Raw genomic sequence first — 25,929 nt, 5'->3', positions numbered from 1 at the left:
ACTGTGGTATTTCTTAATCCTATTTGATTTTGGTGGCATTTATTGCCTGTGGGAGCCAGTGTTTCCTACCACAATCATAGATTCTTCAGTGCTGGAACAAGCTTCAGGGTTCATCTTATTTAATCATTTTCATTTAAAATGTGAGAAAACTAAGACAGAAGAGATTTGCTTTTCTGTTATTTCCTGGCAGCGCCAGGATCTGAATTGAGGTCTTCAGATGGTCAGTGTGGGCTTTTCCTTCTTGAAATGTGCCGAGCCAGCCTCCCACGGCTAAAATGAAACACCCAGGACCGTCAACTTGCAGCTAAAATGAAATACCCAGGACCGTCAACTTACAAAGAGGCAGTTTGGGTTTGGGAGGCTCCATTCTGTATGGATTGGCCCCCTGCTTTGGGCCTTGCCAGCGCATCATGGAGGGATAACATGGTGCAGCAAAAGCAATTCCACCAGGAGCTGGGAAGGGTGTGTCCTCTGACTCAGAAGGGTGTGTCCTCTCACAGGCCCCTCCTCCTCAGGATCCACAGCTCCGCCCACTAGAGCACCCCGAGGGGGCTGAGCCTTTCATGTGCACCTTTGGGGTAACTTGGCATTCCAACTGTCACACAGCTTGTCTTTGAAGCTGTTTTATTTTCAGAAAGAGTACCAATGACTTTGCCCAGGCACACACAGCGTGGAAGGAGAGCTCCCGAGCTGTGGGCCATGAACCTTTGTGCGTTTGCTTTTCCTGACAGTCTTCTCAATAGTGTAGGTTTTAATTACCACCGAATATAGAAAACAGGCTGGTTTGTGGTGCTCCTTGAAATCCCCGTCGTGACAATTCTGCGTTAGTTGGTTTCTTCAGTGCCATCCTTGTCACTTTGGGGATGGTCAGAGAACCCAGTGCAGTTTCTGTGCCTCCCAAGAATGTGCCTCAGGGTTCTTCCAGCGAACTGTGACATCCTGTTTATATGCCATGGGCAGAAACCACGTCTGTGTGGGTTCTGAGATGCATAGGAAGGTTCAAAAGACTTCGGAGGCAGGTACCACAGCTTATTTCTCTTCTTCTGTTTGTTTTGTGGGAAGTCTCTGGTTATCTAGTTTTAGAGTAGTTTTTATGAAAGTATTTTATTTTTAAACTTTGTATTATGATGTGCAATAAAAATTTAAAGTCCCCCAATAATGTATAGTCTGGTGAATTATTTTAACTCAAACACCTGTGCAACACTATTCAGGTCAAGAAGTAAGACATTGCCATGACTCCTAACACTTCTGAGGTCCCATGAAAGTCACAGCTCTGTCCCAACCTCCAAAAGTGGCCACTCTTTGATATTTATTATAACTATTCTTTGTTTCATCTTGATTTTTCCCCCTAAATGTTAGTTCTGAGGCAGTAAAGCTAAATATTTTGCTTAAAAAAACCTGCCATATATCTTGACTCTCTTAATCTACAGGTTTTCTTCCATTTTTTTTCCTTTATAATTTACCTTTTAAAGACCCGTGGGCTTTTCTGAACTTTGCCAATTGCATCTCCAAAGATGACAAGATCCTGGATTAGGAGATTGGATGGTCCCCGAGGTGTGCTTTTGAGTCCTGCAGTGTGCTAAGTCATGTGGAGATGCTCTCCTGCTCCCCTGGATGTGTGTGGGCACTTCCACTCCTCTGTTGGGAGATGCACTTGGGCGCTCAGTGACTGGCTGATTCTGTAAGCTGCTTGCTGTGAAGATGGGACTCCAGTAATCCCCTGTCCATTTGTAATCATGGGTGTCAGCTTGCTCAGCCCCTTTCACCTTTGATTTGTGACTTTCTTTGTAAATGTCACATTTAAAAATCTTATATGAGTTGCCCTGTAATTTGGGCTGCTCACAGTCTCTTCCCCCTAGTTTTCCATCAGTGTCACAGAATGGCTCCTACTTCTGTGTACCTTTTTTGTCTTTGTAATTTTGGGGAGACACAGGTACTTACTTGTGTTTATTTGCCTGCCACTCCTTTATAAGTTCAGACCATGTTATTTAGCTTCACCTTTTAGAAGGATTGAGAAGCCAGTCCCCTGCACCCTTGCGTGTGTTTTCAGTAAGGCTATCGTCACAGGGCCACTGTAGTTCCAGTTATAACTTGCTCCACCACAGTGATTCCTGAGGTAATTCTGAGTGTAATTCCCCTATTTCTTTGAAAACTCCATTACTTTTATTTCTAGCTTCAAATTAAGAATTTTAATGTCATTTATATGGCTGTTTATTTTTTATGTGTGTAGAAATGAAAAAAAGTGGCCAATTACTAGTTCTGTGATTAATCATTGTTCAGCAATAGTGTCCATTCTCTCTCTCTTCCTAGGTCTTGTGTGTGCACGTGTGTGTGATGTGCCTGTACGTGGCGCTCACTTCTGTTCACTAGTAGGAAATGCAGTTATTTAAAAGACACATAATGATTAATGTCAGTAGAATTCAGAGAAAAATCTCCAGAGACAAATGGCATTTTTAAATCAACCACAGATGTCAGCTAGTCCTAATAATTAAAAAAGCATCATCCCAAGAATGACATGCTTTGTTTGCTTGGATAATTAATAGGACTGTGTCGTTAAACCAGCTCTTTAATCTTATCCTTAGCATACATTTTGTTCTTCATGTGGTGCTCGTGGTGCTAGAGATCGAGCCCGGGGACACTCTTCCACTGAGCAGCATCCCCGGTTGTTCTTATTTTTTATTTTGACACAGGGTCTCATTAGATTGCCTAGGCTGTTCTTGAACTTGACACCACCCCGCCTCAGCCTCTCGAGTCCCTGGGATTCCAGAGGTGTGACCTGGTGTCCTAGAGCATGTGTGATTTTTGATCCTAAATATCATGCCTTTCCCACAGGGATCACTCGTTAACTGTTACTGACCAGGTAAAAACGTCCTGCTTGCTGCACGTGGATGTGGTGGGCTTCTTACTGTGGCCACTGCCCAGGGAGGTGGGAAATGGAACCCAGAAGAGGCCTTCTCCCTGGTGTTTGTCTTCCAGAGCTGCCGGGGCCGAGGCCGACGCCTTTTCTGAATGGTCGCTGAGCTCAGTTCCTTCTGTGGTGGAGACACGGGTCCTACTGAACCTGGTGGGCAGTGTGGCCTGCATCAGGCTGCCAAGTGTTGAGTGCAGCCGTCTTGGTTACTTCAGTTGGTGCTTTGAACTGGTGTCTGCATTGGTCCTTCGCCTGGCATTGCCAACAGACAAGCTGTGTGTCCATTCATGTGGACAAGGGACATTTTCACACAGTGGTGGGCAGCGTTTCTTTAACTAAAATTGCTATGCTCTCTGGGACAGGGGAGCATGGTGACACTACTGCTGTTAAACGAACCCCTTTCCTTCTCTGCAGTTATAAAAATTTGCATTAAGTTACTTAGCTTGTGACAAATGACTTTCTGATCTGAGGACAGACTAGTCATAACCTGTAGTTGTATTACTCTTGGGATGACAAAATGGAAATAGTTTTCTTATGTTGTTAGGGAAGGGAAAATGGAAGGGGCAGAAAGGAGAGGGTTGGGGTGGGGTGGTGTTTAAACATCAAGAAAATAAATTCTCAATAGTTCTACAGTAATTATAAACTGTTTGTGAAAATGAAGTTGAAGGATTTGCTGTAAGATTCAAATGTAGATAAATGAGGTTGACCCTAACCAAATAAACTTTCTTTCATTGGATCCTCTCTATTTCAAATGATGAAAAAAATGGATTCCTCTTTAAGGGTGACCTTTTTTTAAAAAAATTTTTATTTGTTTTAATTGCTATACATGACCGTAGATGCATTTATGCACTTTGATATATCATACACAGATGGGATATAATTGCTCACTTTTCTGAGTGTACTTGTTGCAGAATCATATTGGTCATGTAGTCCTATGTACACATACAGTAATAATGTCTGTTTCTTTCTATGATCTTTCCTTGAGAGACAGAGCACAGCTGTTAATCACAACTTGAGTTAATAATTCTAGTTTTATTTTCTGGTCATCAGCTTTTCTTTCATTTGTTAAATTGCAAATATTTCTGGAAAATGTACTCTTGAGTCCTGTAAGTCTAGGCCTTGCCCTTAAGGAGCTTATGGTCAGGTAGGGGAGAGAACTCTACAGAAAGGGCCAGTGAGCCAGGGGTGGTGACGCATGCTTATAATCCCAGTGGCTCCAGAGGCTGAGGCAGGAGGATTACGGGTTCAAAGCCAGCCTCAGCAGTGTCGAGGCGCTAAGCAACTGAGAGGTTGTCTCTAAAGTACAAAATATGGCTGTGGATGTGGCTCATGGCTGAGTTCCCCTGAGTTTAATCCCCTGTATCATGCCCCCCTCCCCCAAAAGGATGAGTGTTCTGAATCAGTGCAGAACCTTTTCAATGATTTCCCCATAACACCAGTACTTTCTGAATTAGCTAGTTAACCAAGAGCATGTTAAAAATGAGTTTTAAAAAGTGTCCTAAAATATATATGGTCCTCAGTGACACCTCTTGATCCTGCAGCAGTGGTGGCTTGCTGAAGGGGGGTTGGTCTCTTTGCTTCTGTCCAGTAGGTGATGGGTTTCATGGTTAGGTGAAGGAGCCAAGGACACCATACCTGCAGACGCTGGCCTTTCCAAGGAGAGGTGACTTCTGGGAGAGGCTTGCCTTGCTACTTTCTAAAGCACTTTAAATAACAAAGGGCTTTTCACTTACACCTTTCTCCCAAGAGATCAGCTTTTACATCAGTACCTCTTTGGAAAAGTGACTTTGAAGAAGGATGTGAAAAACTGAAAGTTTTGCTCATAATTTCTATGGGTTTTAAACACATTTTAAGTTCTAAATTTGGCTGGGTCTTCCACCACAACCTGGACCGGTGTTTGATAGTCCTCCAACTCATGTAGTATTCAGGTAGGGGGAGCCAGAACAAAGCCCAAGTGTACATTTTCCTTCTAGAAAACATTAGAATTATCTTACAAGCTTTAGCCTTTTAATTCAAGGAGCCAGAACTATAAATTTTCCCCCTAACATAAGGTAGACTGATGCCTTCATTTAACTTTAGACATTCTTTTTTTTAAAATTGGATCAATTTGCACAGCAATTCTAGGAAATAGTATAGAGGTTTATACACGTATGGTTATTCCAAAGTTTTTTTTTTTTTTTGTTGTTGTTGTTAAAGTAACTAACAGGAGTCTTTCTTTGTCTTCATCAACAGACAGCTAGTTACATCTAAATTGTCATTCATTCCATACATTGCCATGCAAAGGTAAAAAGAAAAGTACCTGTACAATGTGCTGGTCTGGGAGGATCTTGAATATGTATTATTTTAAAATATAAACTGAGAATAGTTGAACGTATACAGGCTCATATTTGCTTTGAAAATAAGCATTAACACACAAACCCAGCTCTCCTTTTCATAGTGAGAACAGTGTTCCTATAACCTGTTCCGAGTTTGCCTGTCTGTTTGCAGAAGAATAAATGTATTAGTTGTCCACTGCTCTGATTCTGCAGTGTCCAACAGTCAGTCAGTCTTATTGTCAGATCAGAACAAGAACATGGTCCCAGCCCAGAAGCTGGAAGGAGTCGCTGCCTTGGTGACTTTAGTCATTTTTGGCGATCGTGGTAATTACTGTAGAATGAGATGTGCGAGTTAGACGATGAATTCAGTAAATGTGGCAGTTAGACCCAGGAACAGGGGCCTGGGCTTGCTGAGGGCTTGCACTGTGGAAAAGTAACTAAATTGGGGTGAATAGGGGTCATGGGAAAGTTTTATTTTTTAAAAAATCAGATTAGGCTTGGTCTTGAAAGTATTCATTTGTATATCTGGATTTTGATACTTTAATTTTTTGGGGGGAGGGGTCTTCTCAACTTCATGTGTTCCTCCAAGCACAAATTCCCTTGTAGCTGGTGGGCCTCTACGTATATCACATATACTATAACCAACAAATAAATATTGGGTGATGAATTTGCAAATGCAGTTGTTGATTTTCATTGTTTACTCTAGAAATTTCCATGGATTCATTGCATAATAGTCAGGAATGGTGACATAGAGAGTCAGGAATGGTGACATAGATTAGAAGTTGGCACATTGAGGAGAAGAACATACACCTGGCCTACTGAGATGAGCTCTTATGGGGCCTTAGAGCCCCGTGGCTTGGGCAACCCTTGGTTGAGGGCATCACTATATCGAAGCAGAGGGCCAAAATGGCGGACTCCAGGCTGACCTTGTCTTCACTGAGGCCTCTGGCCGCCTAGTTAATCTTTGTGATTCTCAGCTTCATCTTCATTAAATGAAATGACAAGACTAGAAAGGTCAGGTGCCTCTTACAGAGGGGAGATTTCCTATGTACAGGGATTATCTGAGGTGATTGCCCACAGGCCCCTGGGGCTCGCTGTGCTGTGCCTGAGGGGGATGGAAGCTCTTCGGGTTTGCAGACATTTCCTGTAGAATACTGACATTTTTTTTCCTTTTTGACTAATGATGAATTGGGATGCAGCTGAGTGCAGGGGATGAAGGTATTTGATAAATCAGTGGAAGCTCGTTGGGAGGTGGAGTTGAATAAAAGAAGGGTTTCCACTGGTTCACCAGGAAGTTTTGGGTAAGGAGGACTCTGCCTCTGAGGAAGGGAAGTGGAAGCCTCATTATTTCTAAAGGATATTGCACAAAATGTGGACCATTCGGGTCAAATCTATTCAGTTGGGCAAGCTTCTTGCCCAGCACTGGGTGTTGGAGGCTCAGGTCTGTGTAGCTCACTAGCAAGGTGGACGGGAGGCGTGTGACTCCTTGGCCTTCATAGACTGGTCTTGGTCTTAGGATGACGCCCGTGGAGGGGCTGTGGGATGGATCCCTTCACAGCTGCCAGGCCCGGTTTCTCTTGTTTAAGAATGATGTTGAGGTGTCATCTTTATTTCTTAATTCCTTATGGTGGAAATAGTTATTCACAATTTGGAGTATTTCCTGTCACAGTTGATTCTATGTGTCCACCTTTTTGATACCTTCTGTATAACAGTAAGTCAGTGTGCGTCCTGTGTTATAATTAGCTCCTTTCTCATAAGCCATGTTCTGTCCAACTTTCCTTGTTAGCATTTGATCTCCACAATTCTCTTAAATAACAGTGAATGTTGACCAAGCACTTCCCAAGGGCCATCTCCTTCTAAATGCTTTTCATATATTAGCACATTAACCTCTAAATGTATGAACTTTTATTGTAGATGAAGAACCAGAGGCTCAGAGCGGTTAAGTAATTCCCCTGTGGTTACAAAGTAAATAGCAGAGCCGCTGTTGGAACCCGGGCGTCTGGCTCCAGTCTGCAGTCTTACCTGCTCAGTTACCCTGTTGCTCTTCTCAAGGACCATGGTGTTGCCTTGCTCTTTCTTTCTTTTTTTTCTAGGGATTGAACTTAGTGGCTCTTGACCCCAGTACTTTTTATTTTTTTGTTTTGAGATAGGGTCTTACCAAGTTGCTGAGGGACTCATGAAATTGCTGAGGTTAGCCTTGAACTAGTAATCCTCATGCCTCGGCCTCCTCAGTGCCTGGGATAACAGGGGTGCACCATTACACCCGGCAAGAACCTGCCGTTAACCTTTGTGAGACAATGAGCTGTAGACCTTGAGGGGTGGGGTGTTGAATTCTGGCTTCTGTCTTGGCGGGACCCCTCTGCTGCTGCGTGGGGACTGCCCTCTAAGGGCTCAAAGGTGGCAGCTGGCAGGGTGGGGACATGAGTGCCTCAGCCAGGGACCTGGGGGAAGTGGTTGGAACCTGCCCATGTTTCCAAGGTACCCTCAGTGGGATTTCTTGGTGGACCAAGTGGGAGGGAGCAGATATGTTGGGAATAATTCTGAGAGTTGGGAAGAACTGGAAGGATGACGTGCTGTTTGCTGGTTTGCCTTTAGTTTGTACAAGCATGTTACTGCTGGACGTCTGAATCGGAGAAATCCACGGCCATCAGCTTTTCAGAAAACAGTTGTTGAGCTACATTTAGAAGGTGGACAGTCTGCACACTTCATTATGAAGGATCTGGGGTTTCAGTTTTGGAGAAATGGAAACGCATGCCACAGAGGCAAGCTGACTTTCCAGGTGACGCAACTAGGTGTCCCAGTATTTTTCCAGGGTGTGATCCTGCAGGTTCCGAAACTTGACACTGTAGGGTTACCTAGAGCTAAATGAGACCGCACCAAGTCACCAGCCTCACCACTCACTAAGTTGTGGGTGCCCGTCTGACCATTGCTAGCCTCCCAGGATTACGTGGATTTCCCCCTGATTTTGGACTGTCGGGGTATCTGGGGAAAGTCAGGTTCCTGATGTGCATCCTGGCAGGCTTCAGAGATGAGCACCGTCCCAGAAGCCCAAGGAATCATTACTGATGTCTACAGTGGGTTCCCTATGGAGCCCCGAGACTGCCTCACCCCCGGGGGCTCCTCATCCACTTCATGTCTGTCACCCTTGACCAGCCTGCAGGCACCACAGTCCATATTTTATGATTTCTCAGCCACATGTTGCCACTTCTTCCTGGCTTTCCTGTCTCTGGTCCAGTCATTTCCTCTCCTCTGTCACTTTTGCCTGTAACTGCTTTTAAAAACCTTTCATGTTGAAGTGCCATCCTAAAGTGAACCAACTAAACCCCTTCACAGAAGTCTGTGTTTTTGTTATTTTCCCTTCCCTTAAAATAAAGCCACAAAATCCTTTCTTCAAACAAAGTATTTCACAGCCCCTTGCTACACCAAGTGGGCAATAGCAGTGACAGATTGTGCTTCGGTGGAACAGGACTCTGGTCTCAGCCCTTCACTGCTGTACCTGAGCTTACTGGGAGTCTTTGCTTCAGGGAAGCCTCTGTCCATAATCATGCTACCCTGAGGTCTGGACAGTGGTGTATGTGGATTGTCGCCAGGGCTACTTTTAGTCCTCCTTGCTACCTTTGGGTATTTCTTTCTTTCCTTCCTTTTTTTTCCCAATTGTGAACATTATTTATTTAATTCATATATGACAGCAAAATGCATTACAATTCATATTACACATAGAGCACAGTTTTTCATGTTTTCTGGCTGTATACAAAGTATATTCACACCAATTCATGTCTTCAGACATGTACTTTGGATAATGTCCAACACATTCCACCATAATTTCTTTTTTTAAAAATATTTATTTTTTAATTGTAGTTGGACATAATACCTTTATTTTACTTATTTACTAATATGTGGTGCTGAGGATTGAACCCAGGGCCTCGTGCATGCTAGGTGCGTGCTCTACCAGTGAGCCACAACCCCAGCCCCTCCACCATCATTTCTAACCCTTGCCCCTCCCTTCCCCTCCTACCCCTCTGCCCTGTCTAGAGTTTGTCTATTCCTCCCATGCTCCCCCTGCCTACCCTACTACGAATCATTCTCCTTATATCAGAGAAAATGATCTATACCCAGAGGACTTAAAAATATAAAAACAGCATACTACAAGGACACAGACACATCAATGTTTATAGCAGCACAATTCACAATAGCTAAACTGTGGAACCAACCTAGATGCCCTTCAATAAATGAATGGATAAAAAATGTGGTATATATACACAATGGAATCTTACTCAGCAATAAAAGAGAATAAAATCATGGCATTTGCAGGTAAATGGATGGAGTTAGAGAAGATGATGCTAAGTGAAGTCAGCCAGTCCCAAATAATCAAATGCTTTTGGGTCTTTCTTGTCCTTCATGTGAGGGAAACGACTTCCAAGCCCATTTCTTCCTTCTTCCTCTAAACTGAACTTGATTTTATTGACTCTTTATCTTCATTTTTTTCTTGTATCTGGCATGAAGTCCACAAATGAGTGGTAGAATGAAAATAGAAATGCTGAATTACTTTTTATTAAGCAATAGTTCCTACAGGTGTTGGCAGTAAGCATAATAAAGGAACCTGGTTGAACTGGGAATCAAGGGGGAACTTGGTCCTCTGTGTGCATGCCCCCATGAGCACCGGGGATTGACCCCAGGGCCTTGTGCATGCTGAGCTCACACTGTGCCACCGAGCCACACTCATGGCCCCCAGGGGAACTTCTTCCCTGGTTCATGTGGCCACTTCATCAAGGTGTGGCAGTTTGTTCTGTTGGGCACAGCATCCATTTCTTTAAAAGTGAATCTAAGAGGACTGTCTTGATCATCTGTGGGAGGCCCCATTTAGCTGCCCTTGTCACAGCCATGGAGAAATGACTACCTTTGGGCTCTTCTTGGGACACAGACGAATCCCCTTACTATTCAGTATCATCTCACATAGCACAAAATATAGAATCATGTCTTGTGATCCTGAGATTCAGTCTTGTGATCTTGGGTTTGAACAGAACCCCAGTTCTTGGGTTTGAACATTCACCCCAGTTACATGTATAACTGTAGGTAAATGGAGGAGTTTTTCAGATGGAGAAACCCACCAAATCCTGTTGTGATTTTATTTCAACTGTGGGCAGTTCATAGCCTAACTCTCCAGCTTCTAGAGCAGAAGGCAGTGGCAGGCAATTGCATGAATGCCAGCCCCCCTCCGCCCCCGACTGGTTCCAGAATTCAGAGAGGACTCCGTGGCCAGTTCTTACCTGCTTCCTGTAGAGAATCAGCCTTTTTTTATTAGCCCATGAATGGATGGCTCTGTTAAAGTATTGTTTTGTGAGCAAGAGCTGCCAAAGGTTCCACTGCGTTTCTTTCTTCCTGGAAGTCAAGGCATGTGTCTCAGCTCTGTCGATTTCTGCGCTGCTCTAATGAAGGGATGTGTCTCCACTGCTGGTCACACAGTGAAAACCCATGTGGGACCTGTGTTTAGAAAGGTGCTCTTCAAGGAACTAGGATGTCCTGCTGCAGTGCTGACCACCTCCATCTCTCTGCATCGTAATTTCCTGACCTGTGGAATAAGGGGGTGGTATTCGGGCAGAATTAGGTAGTTTTGATGATGCCATGAATTTAAAGATTTACTGCAAATTATTTCTTATATGTGATGCTTGGAAGAGGAAAGGCTTCTTATCTCTTCTGTTATTCGAATTAGTGCTCATGACAAGGGTATGCCATATTTTTATTTGGAAATGTTTCAAGAGAGTATGAAACATTAAATTAACTGTACATTCAGTTTTCATTTTAATTAGCATTGGGGCCTTATAAAGGGAGATATGGTAATTTGTATTGTTTTAAGCTTTCTTAAGATATTGTTCTTATCAACATTCATATTTTGAAGGATAAAAGTTTTTAAAAATGTCTGCGCTGGGTACCTATCTAAATAAAAAAAATCAGGCTTTTATTAACCCAAACAAAGCTCCTAAAGAAAAAGAATAGGATGTATGAAGAGAATGTTTAAAGGAAGACTCTTCTGAGAATTTGCATTTAAACTTTTGCCGCCCTGCTTGGTCCCATATACAGTGTGGCATTACTGCTCCATGACTGGGCTGTGATTTTTGGCTTCATTATAGTTCTGGTCTGCTCTTCCATTTTCAAGCCAAATTCAACAAAAGCCTGAAATAGTGTTTTAATAAACTGTGAAGTCGGGCATCTCTGTTCCGAAGCTCCCTTCCTGTGGAATTTCTGATGGTGTCCTTCCTACCTCCCGGTCATCCCTGACCGTCCCACCACCTGATCCAGGCTCCCAGGGGCCTGCTTTCTGCCTCGTGTCTTTGTCCCTGTGGCAGCAAGTCCCTGGTCCACCTTCACCTCTGTCCTGTGCCCTTCTCCCTCTGCTGATGGACGCCCTCCCAGGTGTCTCCACAGGCTGGTTCCTGTCTTCTTGCCACACAAGTCTCGTCCCCTCCCTGTTGGTTCATGATATAGTCCTGCTTTTCATTAAGGTGTAAATGGTGTTGTCTTTTCACATCTTAGGTATCTATTGACGTTACCAATAGTCTAATGACAAGGAATAAAATATTAGGATGTGAAAAGAATTCATGAAGCATTATTCCCATTACTTGAGCTGAAAGATATTTTTTTTTTGCATTTTCTTTCTGTAAAGTCTTCTATATAGTTGGAAGGTCTTATTCCACCCAAGTGTTGTCGTTTATGTTATTCTTGTTTTCAAATGCAATAGCCACGTAGTTCTCCAAGGCATTTGGTTCAGTAGGTACTTTGTCAAATTTGCTTGGTAATTGTTCATCCTGATATCACTGCATTTCACAATAACCAGGCTATCACTTTTAATTAGCCAGGACTCTGTTCTAAGTAACAGTCAAAGTAATTGCAGAATCCCATATTTTAAGATTAAGATTTTTGAACAATTTCTGGTACTTAGTAGTGAATTAAGCAGGGTCAAATCAAGAAAACGGAATCCTTTTTGTCATTTAAGTAGAAGAATTCACAATGATTCTATATTGACTTCAATGTTATCAAAATGTTCCTGATATTGTCTTGCTTGTGTATCCCAGAAGAGACAAGCATGTTCATGATGAGATGTACGTAGGTCCATAGGAATTATTCTGTGTGTCAATTAGAAGAACTAAAAAAGAAAATAAGAAAAACTCAAGTGTTTCTTAGGTGTCTACAATATTCCCAGGTTAGCTAGGAAGTTTGCATACATAATATCCTTTTTATAGTCATCTAATGAGCACGTGCTGAGCTCTATTTTAATATACACTCAAGAGGACAAATGACTGGTTGAAGATCAATCTAAACCACTTTCTATTGAGTCTCTGGAAAATCAAGCCGATGTCATGATTATCTTGAATTCCACAATTTGCCAAGAAATTTATATGTATCATTCCTATAAGCAGAGTAGTAAATCATTATTGATACTAGTAGCTATTAGACAAACCAATATAATATTTAAAATGTGCATTATCTTATTTGGTTTACATTCATGTTGAAGTTAGTCTGTGTAATTGCTACCATTCATTAAGCAAATTATACAATTTCAAAAATACAAACCACAAATAAGTTGTCTATTTATATTTATACTTCCTTACTCTTCATTAGTTATTTTTAAATCATACATGGATTATAATAGTACTTTATTATCTAAATACTGTTTTATGTTTTTCAATGATAGATAAAAGGAAGTGTAACTTTTTTTCCTAGAAAATGCAGAAAGCCACTGAAATAGGAGGTCTATGCATATTGTTTTCTTTCACCTTTAAAATGAGCCAAAGCCCATCTGCACCAAAAGTAGGATTACATTCAGGGACCCAGCATCACCTGGATGCTCCGGGAATCAGTGTCAGGAGATGAGTTTGATATTCTCTCAGAACTGTGAATAACCTGTGATTACCAGATCACACATCTTCCAAATTGGTTTGGAGAGTATGTTGTCTTTTGTCTGAGGATCCTTAGCTGCTACAGAGTGAAAATTTTAGGATATTGTAAACTGAGGAGCTGTACCCATGCAATTCACTCTGAAGAATCAAGGTGAAGAAGAACCTTTCATTATTATTTTTTTCAGCCCAAAGTGTTGACTGGCTTTTCTTATTTATAGACTCAGAATAAAATGAAGAATCTGGTTTCATGAAAGCCTTTAGTATAAATATCATTTCTATGTAACAATAGGAAATATGACTTTATTTCCTTTTGTTTGTTTCAATTTCTGTGGCTTTATATTAGAACATATGCAATATACCTAACAAATTTTGCAGAATATGTTCTTGGAAGACACCTTCAGTAAAAATTAAAATTGTTTTGTCTAATTTTAATGAAGAAGCATAATGATATTTTTTTTCAAAACTAAGGAATACAGTATTGCCTTTTGGAGCAATAATTAGAAACTAGAATCTACATATAATTGTTATGAAAAACTTCAAATTTCTCTTGCAATAGGATTTGAACATAATAGATTTTTTTAATGAAAGACACTAAAGCCAATTTATGAACCTGCTGTATTTATTGTTGGTTTGTCATTTAAAGAAGTTGTTTTTCCAGAAGAAGGTAGCAGAGCACACTCTTCTGCCCATACATATATACATAAATGCACTTAATCATTTTACTCTCCCCTTCCCCCAACACATCTTAAATAATGCCTAAGAAAAATAGATGCATTTACATGTACATGAAGCAGGTAATTCATAAAAAACAAATAAAATTGACATTAATTTTTATGGTCCTATAAAAATATTAAGATATCTCTCTATATATGTATCTCTCTGTTTCTGTATCTCTGGCACATATATGTGCACCCAGACACACACACACACACACACACACACACACACACACACATACACACAATACACGGAGAGAAAGATTGACCATATAAACTAAATAAGCCATGCACGACCAGAGCTGTAATTAGAACACACTGGGGAAGGTGGAGGGGCAGAGGGACAGACTCTAGGGTTCAAGGATGATTTTATTACAAAGAAAGAAACTGGCTGCAATGAGCAGGACTCCCAACAATGCAACTTGTGGAACAGACGCCATCTGATATTTTTGACAATGTGGCTATTGCTATTTGAACTCTTTCCAACACTGTCATCTCAGAAGTGTGTATAAATCTTGAGAAGAATAGATAGAGGCACATCTAAAGGAAGTGCCTGTGAAACTGTGTGACACCAAGCAGCCCAGAACCCTTATTGTGGGGAAATTCTTTGAATGCAGAGACTCAGAAGCAAGAGAATCATTCTCCTCTTCAATTTACCACAGCTCTGACAAACTATGCTCAGGAAGTCTTTGTAGGCAAAATGATCAGCAGGGATTTGAACCTCGATTTTATGTCATTTGCTCACATCTGTGGCATCAGACAGCAGACTCTGTGGGGAAGTCAATGGTGGCCAGACAGCAGCAGGTGATCATGACTTTCATGCTAAAGCTGATGTTGGATTCCCAGGGATACTGCGGGGAGAAGATTGAAAAGCTCAGTTGTCCAATGCAATCTACTTGTTGATTTTAATTAGAATTATTAAGTCCTGGAGACTAATAAAATCTAAGCACTTAGACATATTTAAAATAGTGCAAAAAATCACAATTCCAAAACTTAAATGGTTTCCCATTAGAAATTGTTATCTTTTTAAAGTAATGACTATGTAAAATGCAAAAAGATATTTTAGCAGCAAAAATGTAGAAAACCTCAAAGTTTTATGTAGCATCACTTTTTTCTGTTTCAGGATGGCATCCTAGCATTTTGGAATGAGAAAGAGAATCAGGGTTAAGAAAATTGTGGAGACCTCATAAACCAGGGAGTGGGTTTCAGAGAAGAGTCCTTTACTAGAGACTCCCTCTTAATGGCTTTGACACCTAATGATTCTTCACATGATGAGTAAAAGCACTGCTTAGCACTAGCACTTTACAATAAATAAATGATAGAACTCCATCAGTATAACTTAGTAAAAACAATATGATCATAGGATTTAAATGAATATGCAAAAACCCATTTAAGAAACCAATCACTAAAAAATGTCTTACTGTCTTCTTTTCTAAGATTTCAAAATCTTTTCTCCTGTTACATTTTGGTGAGAAAAGAGGACTAAGAAAAGAGTTTTCAAAAACAAATTTAAATAAAGAAAATATTTATTTTAACTTTTCATAATAAATATCTCCTTAAAAATAGCCAATATGAACCAGGGATATAGCAATGCTGTATGTTCTTTCTAGCACTGTTGTTAAGATACTTGCACTTGTGTTTATTTCATGGGATGGCATTGACTTTTAAAAAGCATTGTACACTGATGATGTGTCCATCCTGGATAAACAAACAAACCAACCAACCTGAACAGAACACCAGTTCTTTCATTGTTGTTAATCAAATGATGTGAGTAGAAGCATTTTAGAATATCCTTCAGAGATGGCTCTTCTTCCTTCATAAAATAGAAGAGAGAATGCATTGTTCACATAAGACTAAGGGGAACTGGAGTTGCTTCAGAAAGTGGACAAGGGAATACAGAGATGTGCTTTAGCATATAGAAATGCGTTGGCTTCTCCAGAAGTGAGAAAGATGTGAGAACATGTCTCTCCCAGAGAGAAGTCCAGAAACACTTCAGAGACCATTGTCCAATCATCTAGAGGGATCAAAGTGTCAGTTTTTACGGAATTGATCAGTACTCTTAGAACAATGTCTAGTGCACAACAAATGGTTAATTTATAATTTTTAATGAATGAATGATTACTAAAAGTCTAAATAATATACAATACAGTCTCATATAAAATATATAACATCACATAATCTCTATATACAAATATTCATATTGACTTCATGGAATATATATGCATTATATGTACATGTATGTATATAATATTTAAGAGAATGCTTAGTTTCTTTTATTTAAATTAAATCTATTTAAATTAGATGTATGGTTTAATCATTTATGTAGGTTTATACCAAGATTTCTAGAAAAACTGACCCATGTGAAAAAGTAATTTACCATATTCATTATAAATTAGTAGGACATAGGAAGAAGAAGAAGAAGAATTCTCATTGTACTTTACAAATCATAGAGAATATTTTTATAATTACTAATTATTATTGTATTAGCAGGTATTCTCACAATTGTGGATATGGAACATAAAAATTATTGAGTGTCAGAAGTATAAGTTCACAAAGATGTTCTTGACCAACCTTGCAATTTACAGGTAAGACTATAACTATATAGAAATATATAAGACTATGTAACACAAATATAAACTATATAACACAAATCTAAAAAAAATCATTCCCTTCTTAAAAAAGATCAAATTCTGTATCCCAGATAAGAATATTAGTAGTACAAATGAAAGGAAAAGTGCAAAGAAAAGGAGAGGAAGAATTTGTGTGGAGATTACATTTCACATCTCATAGAGTAGTAATTTGTTAACTCTATTAATTTTTGAACACAATCAGAACACTAGATAAAGATTTTCAAAAGTATTCAGACATGTTCTATTCATAAACTTCAAATATGTTTTCCTTTATAGCAGAGGTCCTTGCTTCGTTATGGAAAACAGAAATTATTTCTTTGCTTCTATTTGTAGTTTACAACAATGCTATAAAATCTAAAAAGAAACATATGCATTAAAATATTCCTCAATACTTTTTAATGTATTTTGTTAGAATGGATTTCTCACTACCTGCTCATATAGTTCTAATACTAGACATGAAGCAATCTAGCTGTAGTTTAGCTCCTAAGTGTTCCCAGTGAGTGGTTCATGTGATAAAGGGCTGGTCCTCAGTGTGGTGCTATTGGGAGGTGACACAACTTTTAAGAGGCATGTCCTAGTGGGAGGATGGTGGCTCATTTGGAGCATGTCCCTCCTTGGAGGGGATAGTGGGACTCCAGCCCCTTTCTCTGTTTCTCTCTCTCCTTCTCTGGCTCCTCGGCCAAGAGGTGGTGAGAGCTTTGCTCTGCCAAGCCCTTCCTACATAGTGTACTTTCTCTCCATGGGCCCTAAATCATGGGGCCAACCAATCAGAGAGGGCAGTCTCAAATCTATGAACTTAACTAAACCTTTTTTTAAATAAATCATATCATGCATTTATTTTAGTAATCAGAGCTATATAACACAAGTCTAAAAAATTATTCTCTTCCTTTTCACACATTCTGCCTAAAGTATTTCTTTTTTTATTGCTGCCATTTTGTTTTAAGCCTATCAATCTATTACTTATAAGCTATGGTTTTTGCTTTTTCTATATTTACTTTAATTTATGTTTACTTTTATGTACTTTAAAGTGTTATATTAATTTGAATTTGAGTTAATTTGCTGATGAATAGAACCCAACCACAATAACTGAAAAGATCAGGTTTATGCTTTCTAGCAAAAGAAGTTCAGAGAATCAAAAGCTGGCATTGCAAGAAACTCTGTGGAGTCAATAAGCAGGATTTCTCTATTTTTCTTCTTTGATAAGTTTAGTATTTTACTTATATGCCTGAGGTTACCTGATGGCTTAAGATGCCTGCTCTAACTCAGGGCAGCCAGTCAAATTAAGGACTGTAATTAAGGAATAAATGCAGAAATTTGTGGCACAATTCAGTATTTTTATAAATATTTATTGTCCTGGATCACAGATACGCAGCAATTAGTCCACTTAATGAGACTCTTTGGAATAAAAATATAAAAAGGCAGCAGAGTAGAATAGCAAGATTTAAGTAATCTAATCATGTACTTTTTTTTCCTTTTCAACTAAAAAAAAAAAAGAACCAAAAGAAATCACTATTTATTTAATACATTTTAACAGGTTTTGCTTTCTAAGAAAGGTCAGCCAAAGATTCAAAAATGTAAATTAAGAAAGTTGAGAAATGAACTTTAGTCTCAAACTTTAGGTAGAATCAACATCATAAATAAAAAGTGTTATGTAGATTGTTTTAAAAAATGGATTTAAGTGTGACATATATTCAAATGGTCAAAAATATGTTTTATTGTAAATTTCACTCTTATATATTCAAATTTTAGAGATCCTTAGAAAAAAAAATAGATGATTTTTGACTCCAGAGAAACAACCAACCTATGAAAGATCTATAAGGCCAAGTTTTCTCTATCCTCTAAGAATTTAGAGTTGATAGATAAGAAAATGTGTGAATTTATTGCAAGCAAAAGGGCTACTGGAAGATCTGGTTTACCAAATTAATAAGAAACATAGAATTAATTATCAAGAACTGACTGTTTTATTATGTCATGTCGAGGAGAAAGTGAGTACTTCAAAAACTCCCTATCACTTTTTAAACTCCTAAATGTCATTGGCTATAAATAAAAACAAATGAAAATACTCTTAGAAATATAGAGCAACTCTATTCTCACTTAAGCTCATCTTCATAGAATAGGACAATCTTGAGAAAACATGTTAAGATAACTTGAAAGAAATAATAATGAGAGCAAATGAGAATAAGTATAAAGGGGAAGAGAGAGTAATTTTCACTTTTAAAAAATCTGGTTGTACCAGATAATACTGAAAACAGAAAAAGATGAGATTTGTGAGTGGTCAGTTGCAGAGAGCTTAGAGGAAATTTATTTTCTCTACTTTTCTAGAACCATTCGAGTAGCAGAAATTTGTAATAGACCAAAATACTTTTCAATTTGCAGCATGGTCTTCAATTCCAGGACCATTATCAGAAGAATATTTCTTTCCTGGTGACACAATTTATAAAATTTTAATGAGCATGATTTACTCTGCAAATAGAACGGCTAGATGAAATATATTAGAACTTTCTTTATCTGTGCATACTCAGATTACCATTGATCTAGAAATTAGAATAGTTAATATTATGTGGATGAGACATAAAAGAACTGCCCTGAATTGAAGAATCCCTATGGGGAAAAAACTAATGAGGCATAGATGAGTAATTAGAGCAAAGTCAACAGGAATCCAGATTAATTCTTAACAGATTAATATAAGCTGTTCTTTTTATATAGATCTGAAAAATTCTAGATTATACTCTTATAGAATTGATTTGGTGTCCATATCAAAGACCCATTATCTAGGACAACTGATACCCTGATCAGTAATCAAAGGTTCTACTTCTAGCCTTAGAGCAATTAGAATCCTCAATTAATATATTCAAAGAACCTGCACTTAATGTATGAGGACCATATTTAAACCCAATTCTATTATATTTAGTGAACACACATGGGTAAGCAAATCATGCTTATTTTTTCACTGAGTTAATCATTCCAATTTACCACTACATTTTATTTCCTATTCTGCCATTCACTTATGTAATACTCTTAATTAAGCAACCAATAAATTTTATAAAATGATAAAAAATCTTATATATACAAAAATCTTACACATATAATATATATATATATAAATCATGTATATATATTCAATAGTTAAATATCTGTGCCTAGGAAAAATTTGTGTCCCTTCTATAGCAAAAAAAAAAAAAAACTCTGAATGATTTTATTCATGGAAATTATCTTAATATCCAGAAGATTTCATTGACTATGCATAGTTAGTATCTTGAAAAATCCCATTTCTTATCAGAAGTAAAATTGGTTCAAATTGTAAAATATTGACTCTTTCTAGGATATGTTATCTTGTCATTTAAAAAGGTGATAAGTATATACACTGAAAGCAAACATATTTAAAATAATAATTATGTTATATCATTAATAATTATGTGATTATTAATGTAAAGTTAATAATTAAAAAGATATAGAATCTACAGAAAATATTTTAACTGATTATCATACCATTTGGACTTTTCTAGGGTAAATATTTGTGCAACAAACTTATAGAATGTTAAGAAAAATCCATAGGAAACAAAACAATTCTATCATATATGTGCAAAATAAGGTCCCTAAATTTGAAAATTGATTGTATTGAAAACCCATGAAGATGGAATCTGGAAATGCTAGAATAGACATGAGATTGTCCTGGGTATAGCTTCAAATGGACTCTCAGGAAACCTTTTCTGAAATAATATAATAGAGACTATATATATGAAATGTTAAGCTAACTAACCTGTAAGAAAAGTTTCCTAAGACAGCAGAGCATGGAAGGGAGGAATTCTATACTTTTCTGTAACTGACAAAATTCAGGAGAAAGTAGAGTATGAGACCCAAACTAAAGCTATGTTCTAAAATATTCTCTAATCCTCTCCAATTAGATTTTTCCTATCTTCTTTCCTCTATGATTATAGAAATGTCCTAATAAATGCTTGTTTATTTTATGAAATTATTGGGCCATTTTTGTTTAGAAAAATAACAAGCCTTATAATGTTTAAAACAAAAATAGACTTTGTGTTTACTTTTTGGAACATTCCATCTTATCTCTCCAGTGATAGAGGATAGGTGGAGAGAGGACAACTGTTCATGAGTTATGCAAGGGATTGCTTTTCTTATTACCACAAACACTCTAGGAAAATAGAAAAATAAGTGTTAATACTGAAGTTGACTGAACTATCAGATACTATTGAATTTCCATGGCTTAAAATAGTATGTTTACCTCATAACCTCATACAACTGTGTGGTCTTGATGTTCAGATATTCATGAGTTACAAGTCTAAGTTTCAAATGTCCTATATCTCAATTCTGTTGACAGAATGCTCACCCAAAAGGGAAAGAATAAATAAATAAAACCAAACAGCTGACCACTGCTCGAACTGAAAATCCTATTCTGCAAACAAAGGCAGATCTTCAATAAAAGGCACAACACAAACAAGATCTGAACAATACCCAACTGTCTTTCTACAGCATTTTTGGAGAAAGGGTCAAAAGTCCATGTTTTAGCCAGCTTTTTGCTTCTATGACTAAAAGACCTGAGAAGAACAACTAGAGGAAGAAAACTTTACTTGGGGGCTCATGGTTTTAGACGTCAGTCCATGGACAGCCAGCTCCATTTCTCAGGTAGAACATCATGGTAGAAGAGTGTGGTGGAGGGAAGGGGCTCATATGATGATCAGGCAGCAGAGACTCCACTCATCAGACACAAAATACATACCCCAAAGTCATGTCCCCAATGATCCACCTCTCTAGCCACACCCTACCTGCCATCAGTTTCCACTCAGTTAATTACATCAGGGAATTAATTCACTGACTGGGTTAAGACTCTCATAACCCAATCATTTCTCCTCTAAATCTTCTTGTGTTGTCTTACATATGAACTATGCGGAGACACCTCACATCCAAACCACAACAGGAACAATCTTTTAATTAAATTTTGTGAACTCTAGGCCAGAACCAATTGTACTGTAGCTGACTGAATTGGTTTTAAACTGATCTAGCAATTGAAAACAAAACCAAGTAACCTTAGTGAGTATATTTACCAAAAGCAAACCAATCAGTAGTAGTCCTTTGCTTTTGGAAACTAGCTAGGTGGGAATGAGTCATTCCAATGATGCATTTCAGAATAACAACCTTCAAATAGTCTTATGGGAGTACTGATTCTTCCACCTATTTAAAAATATAGCCTTGCACCACATGATATTTCAGTCAGCTAAGGACCACATATACGTCAATACTCCCACAGGATCATAACAGAGGTGAAAGTTTTCCACCCACCTAGTGATGATTTCATACCTGCTGGGGCATCACAGAGTGACATATTCCTCATGTGTTTCTGGGGATGCTGTTGCAAACCTGCTGGGCTGCGGGTCATGTAAAAGTGTGGCACATGTTAGGTTACTGGTTTATGTATCTATCTTTCTATTTATTGCTATTTTCTAGTGTACTTTTTTCTAGTCTTCAAAAAATATTTATGTTGGCTGCAATCTCCGACATCTTGTGTTTACCTTGAATATTGATGTCATCAAGAAGCCCTGGTGAGCAACCTAGAGAGCATTTAAGTGTGAGGGTGGACACTCTGAGATGTTCAGCCAGCAAGGACTCATTCTCAGAGTGGATCCCCATCCCTGAATGACACATTTTTGTGGACCAGGCTCAACCACCACATTTTCCATAAACCCATATAAGATCAGCAGTCTTTTATTATGACAGACTCTACCTGACAGCATTATTTCCACTGGTATAGTAAGAAGAAAATTCTGCATTCTATTTTCTTGTTTCAGATATTGGGTGGTAGTTTTTCCATCCTTACATACAAATATAATTCCTAGGCTTCTAGACCCTTCAGGTGCATAAATGTTGGGGTAAAATACTCTCTCAGTTCCACAGGAGAAGCTTGACTTCTTTGAAGACATCCCTTGCAGTTAACGACACCCTTTCACATCCAAAGACTTCTAGTTTGGATAAGAAGTTATGTATGCATGCTACCAGTGGCATCCCTGGAGATAATAAAGTAATGCCATCCTGGAAATACTGTGTTAAAATTCTCGGTGAAAGAATTATGCAAGAAGTCTCAGTCAGTTGGTCTATCATCACAACCATATGGTGAGTAGCATGAATTCACAGGGTGAGGAGATCACAAAGAGACTAAATAAGAGCAGGGATTATCATCACTGAAAAAAAAAACGAAATTCAAAAGGGGCCAGAGGTAGACCTAGGAATCAGAAGACAACCATGTTATTAAATCAGGAGAGGAATCTTTTAATAGGCAGTTCAGGAGCCCCATCAACACACATTGCAGAATACTAAGTGATGCATTCCTAATTGTCTACACTGGCATTTTGAGGAAAAACAAATTCAGTGCCATCGTTAATGAAGAAAAAACCCCAGTAACCAGGCAGTGATGTTTCAGGATAATTAGGAAAAAAATACACATCATGTGTATAAATTGTGATTTTCAAAAATGCAGCTTTGAAGAGATAAGAAAAAGATCAGACCTTAGCTGAAGGAATGGACATAGTTTTATCTTTCTTTTAAAAGTATGAATGAATGAATTTGGAGGAATTTAATGTTAAATGAAGTAAGCTAGGCACAGAAAGACACACATACTGCATGATCTCATTGTGTGCCTATCTGACAAAGTTGAACTCAGAAGCAGAGAGTAAAACAGTAACTACAAAAGGGGAGGAGAAGCGAGCTTGGAAGACATGGTTAAAGGTACAAAAATTTATTCAGATTGGAGGAATAAATTCAAGAGATTATTATACAATGTAGTGAGCACAGTTAATAGCCAAGTATTGTGTTCTTTTTATTCTTTTTCTTTTTTTGGTACCAGGGACTTAACCCAGGGATACTCGATCACTGAGCCACATCCTCAGCTTTTCATTTTTTTTTTAAATTTTGAGACAAGGCTGGCTTTAACTTACGATTCTCCTGCCTCAGCCTCCTGTGCCACTAGAATTACAGGCATGTGCACCCTGCCATAAATATATATAAAACATCGTTCTTCATATCATCTTTATTTGTAATAGCCAAATATGGGAAACCACCTGGATTTTCTTCAATAGGTGAATTATTAATAAACTATTCTATAGTAAAATGAACTATTTCACACATAACAACTTGGATGGAATCTGTAGGGGATTATGCCAAGTTAAAAAAAAAAGCCAATTTCAAAAGGTCAGGTGCTCTATGATTCCAATTATACAACATTCTCAAAATGTCAAAATTATAGAAATTGTATTAGTTTGCTAGGGCTGCCATAATAAATTATCACAAACTTGATGGCTTAAAACAATAGAAATTTGTTCTATCACAGTTTTGGAGGTCCCAGTCTGGAATCAAGATTTCATCAGGGTTGGTTCCTTCCAAAAGCTCTGAGGGAGTAAGCGCCACACCTCTCTCCAAGCTGCTGGTGGCTGGCAGCAATTCTTTGCATCTGGCTTCTAGATGTGTCACTCTAGTCTCTGCCTACATCTTTTTATTGCTTTATCTTTACTGTGTCTTATATATTGTGTTCTTGATCATTGCCATAAGACTAGATTTTTAAATACTAAAATCCAGGTTTAGAAAAAGTGGTTTCATATGTCTAACGTGTATGCTAAGTAGCTTGATTTGATCATTCCAAAGTCTATTATGTATTTCAAAAAGGTTGGATTTTTAAAAACATATTCCATACAGTAAATATATAAAAAGTTTTATCAATTTGAAAACATTAAAAAGTTGAAGAAAGAGCATTTCTTTTGTGTAACCATTATGAGAATTAGTACAGTACCTTGTTGCCCTTATGAAGCATGAAAATGTTCATTGTAAAAGATAAAATCCAATATAGAAAGAAAAGGTATCTAAAGACCTAACTGAAGTTACAACCCTTGAATTTATGATGGAATAAGAGATCTGCCTCACCGACCTGCATAGGAGCCAGGGCCCAGGGCAGGCCCAGGTCCATCTGCTACTGGCAGAGCCCTGTCAGAGCTCAGCCCAGCCCAACCTCTCCAACCTGGGTGGGAGCCAGGGCCAAGGTTAGGCCTGGGTCTGCTCAAACCAACACCACCATCTTGGAACCCATATCTAACAAACTTCCATCTTGAGGCACTGCAGCCATCCCCATAGCCCTCCCCATGCAGTAGCCTCTACCTTGGGACAACAGACAGGGTCTTGAAGAAGCTGTATCTTGGAGCAGGTATCCCAAAGCCAGTGTAAGTCCTAACCTTTCATCCCCACCTGTGAAAGATGTTGCATCCATCTTGGGGCACTTCCACTGCTATCTAGACTTACCTCCTACTATTGTTGCCACCACCTATAGTTGCAATAGCAACCATCCTGGGACACTGGCAGGGTCTGGAAGCCCAACACCAAGATGAGATACAGATAATCTGCACAAATACCACAAGATTATATGTAGAAACTGTAATAACTCAGAACCACATTGCAAGAAAGGAAATCACATAGACAATATGAAAAAACCAGGGAAGAAAGTGCCCCAAGTAAACCAGGATGCTACAATAACAGAACCCATGGACAGAGCAGTTGATAGAATGTCAGAGAAGGAGGTCAGAATGTTCACAATTAAAAACAATCTGTGAATTAAGAATGACCTAAGTGAGCAAATACAGACAAAAAATGATCACTCTAACAAAGAGATAAGAGAGCAAATACAGGCAACCATTGATGACACCAATAAACAGAAAAGGGAGCAAATATAGAAAGTAAAAAAAAATTACCTCAAGAAAGAGATAGAGATTCTGAAAAGAATATCTCCCATCTCTCATGCTGCACAAAACTCAACTCAAAATGGATCAAGGACCTAGGAGTTAAAACCACAGACACTGTCTCTATTAGAAGAAAAAGTAGGCCCAAATCTCCATCATGTCTGACTAGGCCACAGCTTCCTTAATAAGACTCCTATAGTGCAAGAATTAAAATCAATATTAATAAATGGGATGGATTCAAACTAAAAAGCTTTTTCTCAGCAAAAGAAACAATCAGTGAGATGAATAGAGAACCTACAATTTGGGAACAAATTTTAGCCACATGCACACTAGATAGATCACTAATCTTTGGGATATAAGATAACTCAAAAATCCTAACACCCAAAAAACAACCCAATTAATAAATGGGCCAAGGAACTGAAGAGACACTTCTCAGTAGAAGTTATACAATCAACAAATATATAAAAAATGTTCAACATCTCTAGCAATTGAAGAAATGCAAATCAAAACTACTCTAAGATTTCACCTCACACCAGTCAGAATGGCAGCTATTAAGAATACAAACAACAACAAGTGTTGGCAAGGATGTGGGGAAAATGGCTCACACAAACATTGCTTGTGGGACTGAAAATTGATGCATCCAATATGGAAAGTAGTATGGAGATTTCTTGGAAAATTGGGAATGGAACCACCATTTGACCCAACTATCCCTGTCCTTGGTCTATACCCA

The sequence above is a fragment of the Urocitellus parryii genome, unplaced genomic scaffold (genome assembly GCF_045843805.1).
Source record: "Urocitellus parryii isolate mUroPar1 unplaced genomic scaffold, mUroPar1.hap1 Scaffold_45, whole genome shotgun sequence".
Lineage (NCBI taxonomy): Eukaryota > Metazoa > Chordata > Mammalia > Rodentia > Sciuridae > Urocitellus > Urocitellus parryii.
Note: the sequence above shows the minus strand (reverse complement) of the source record.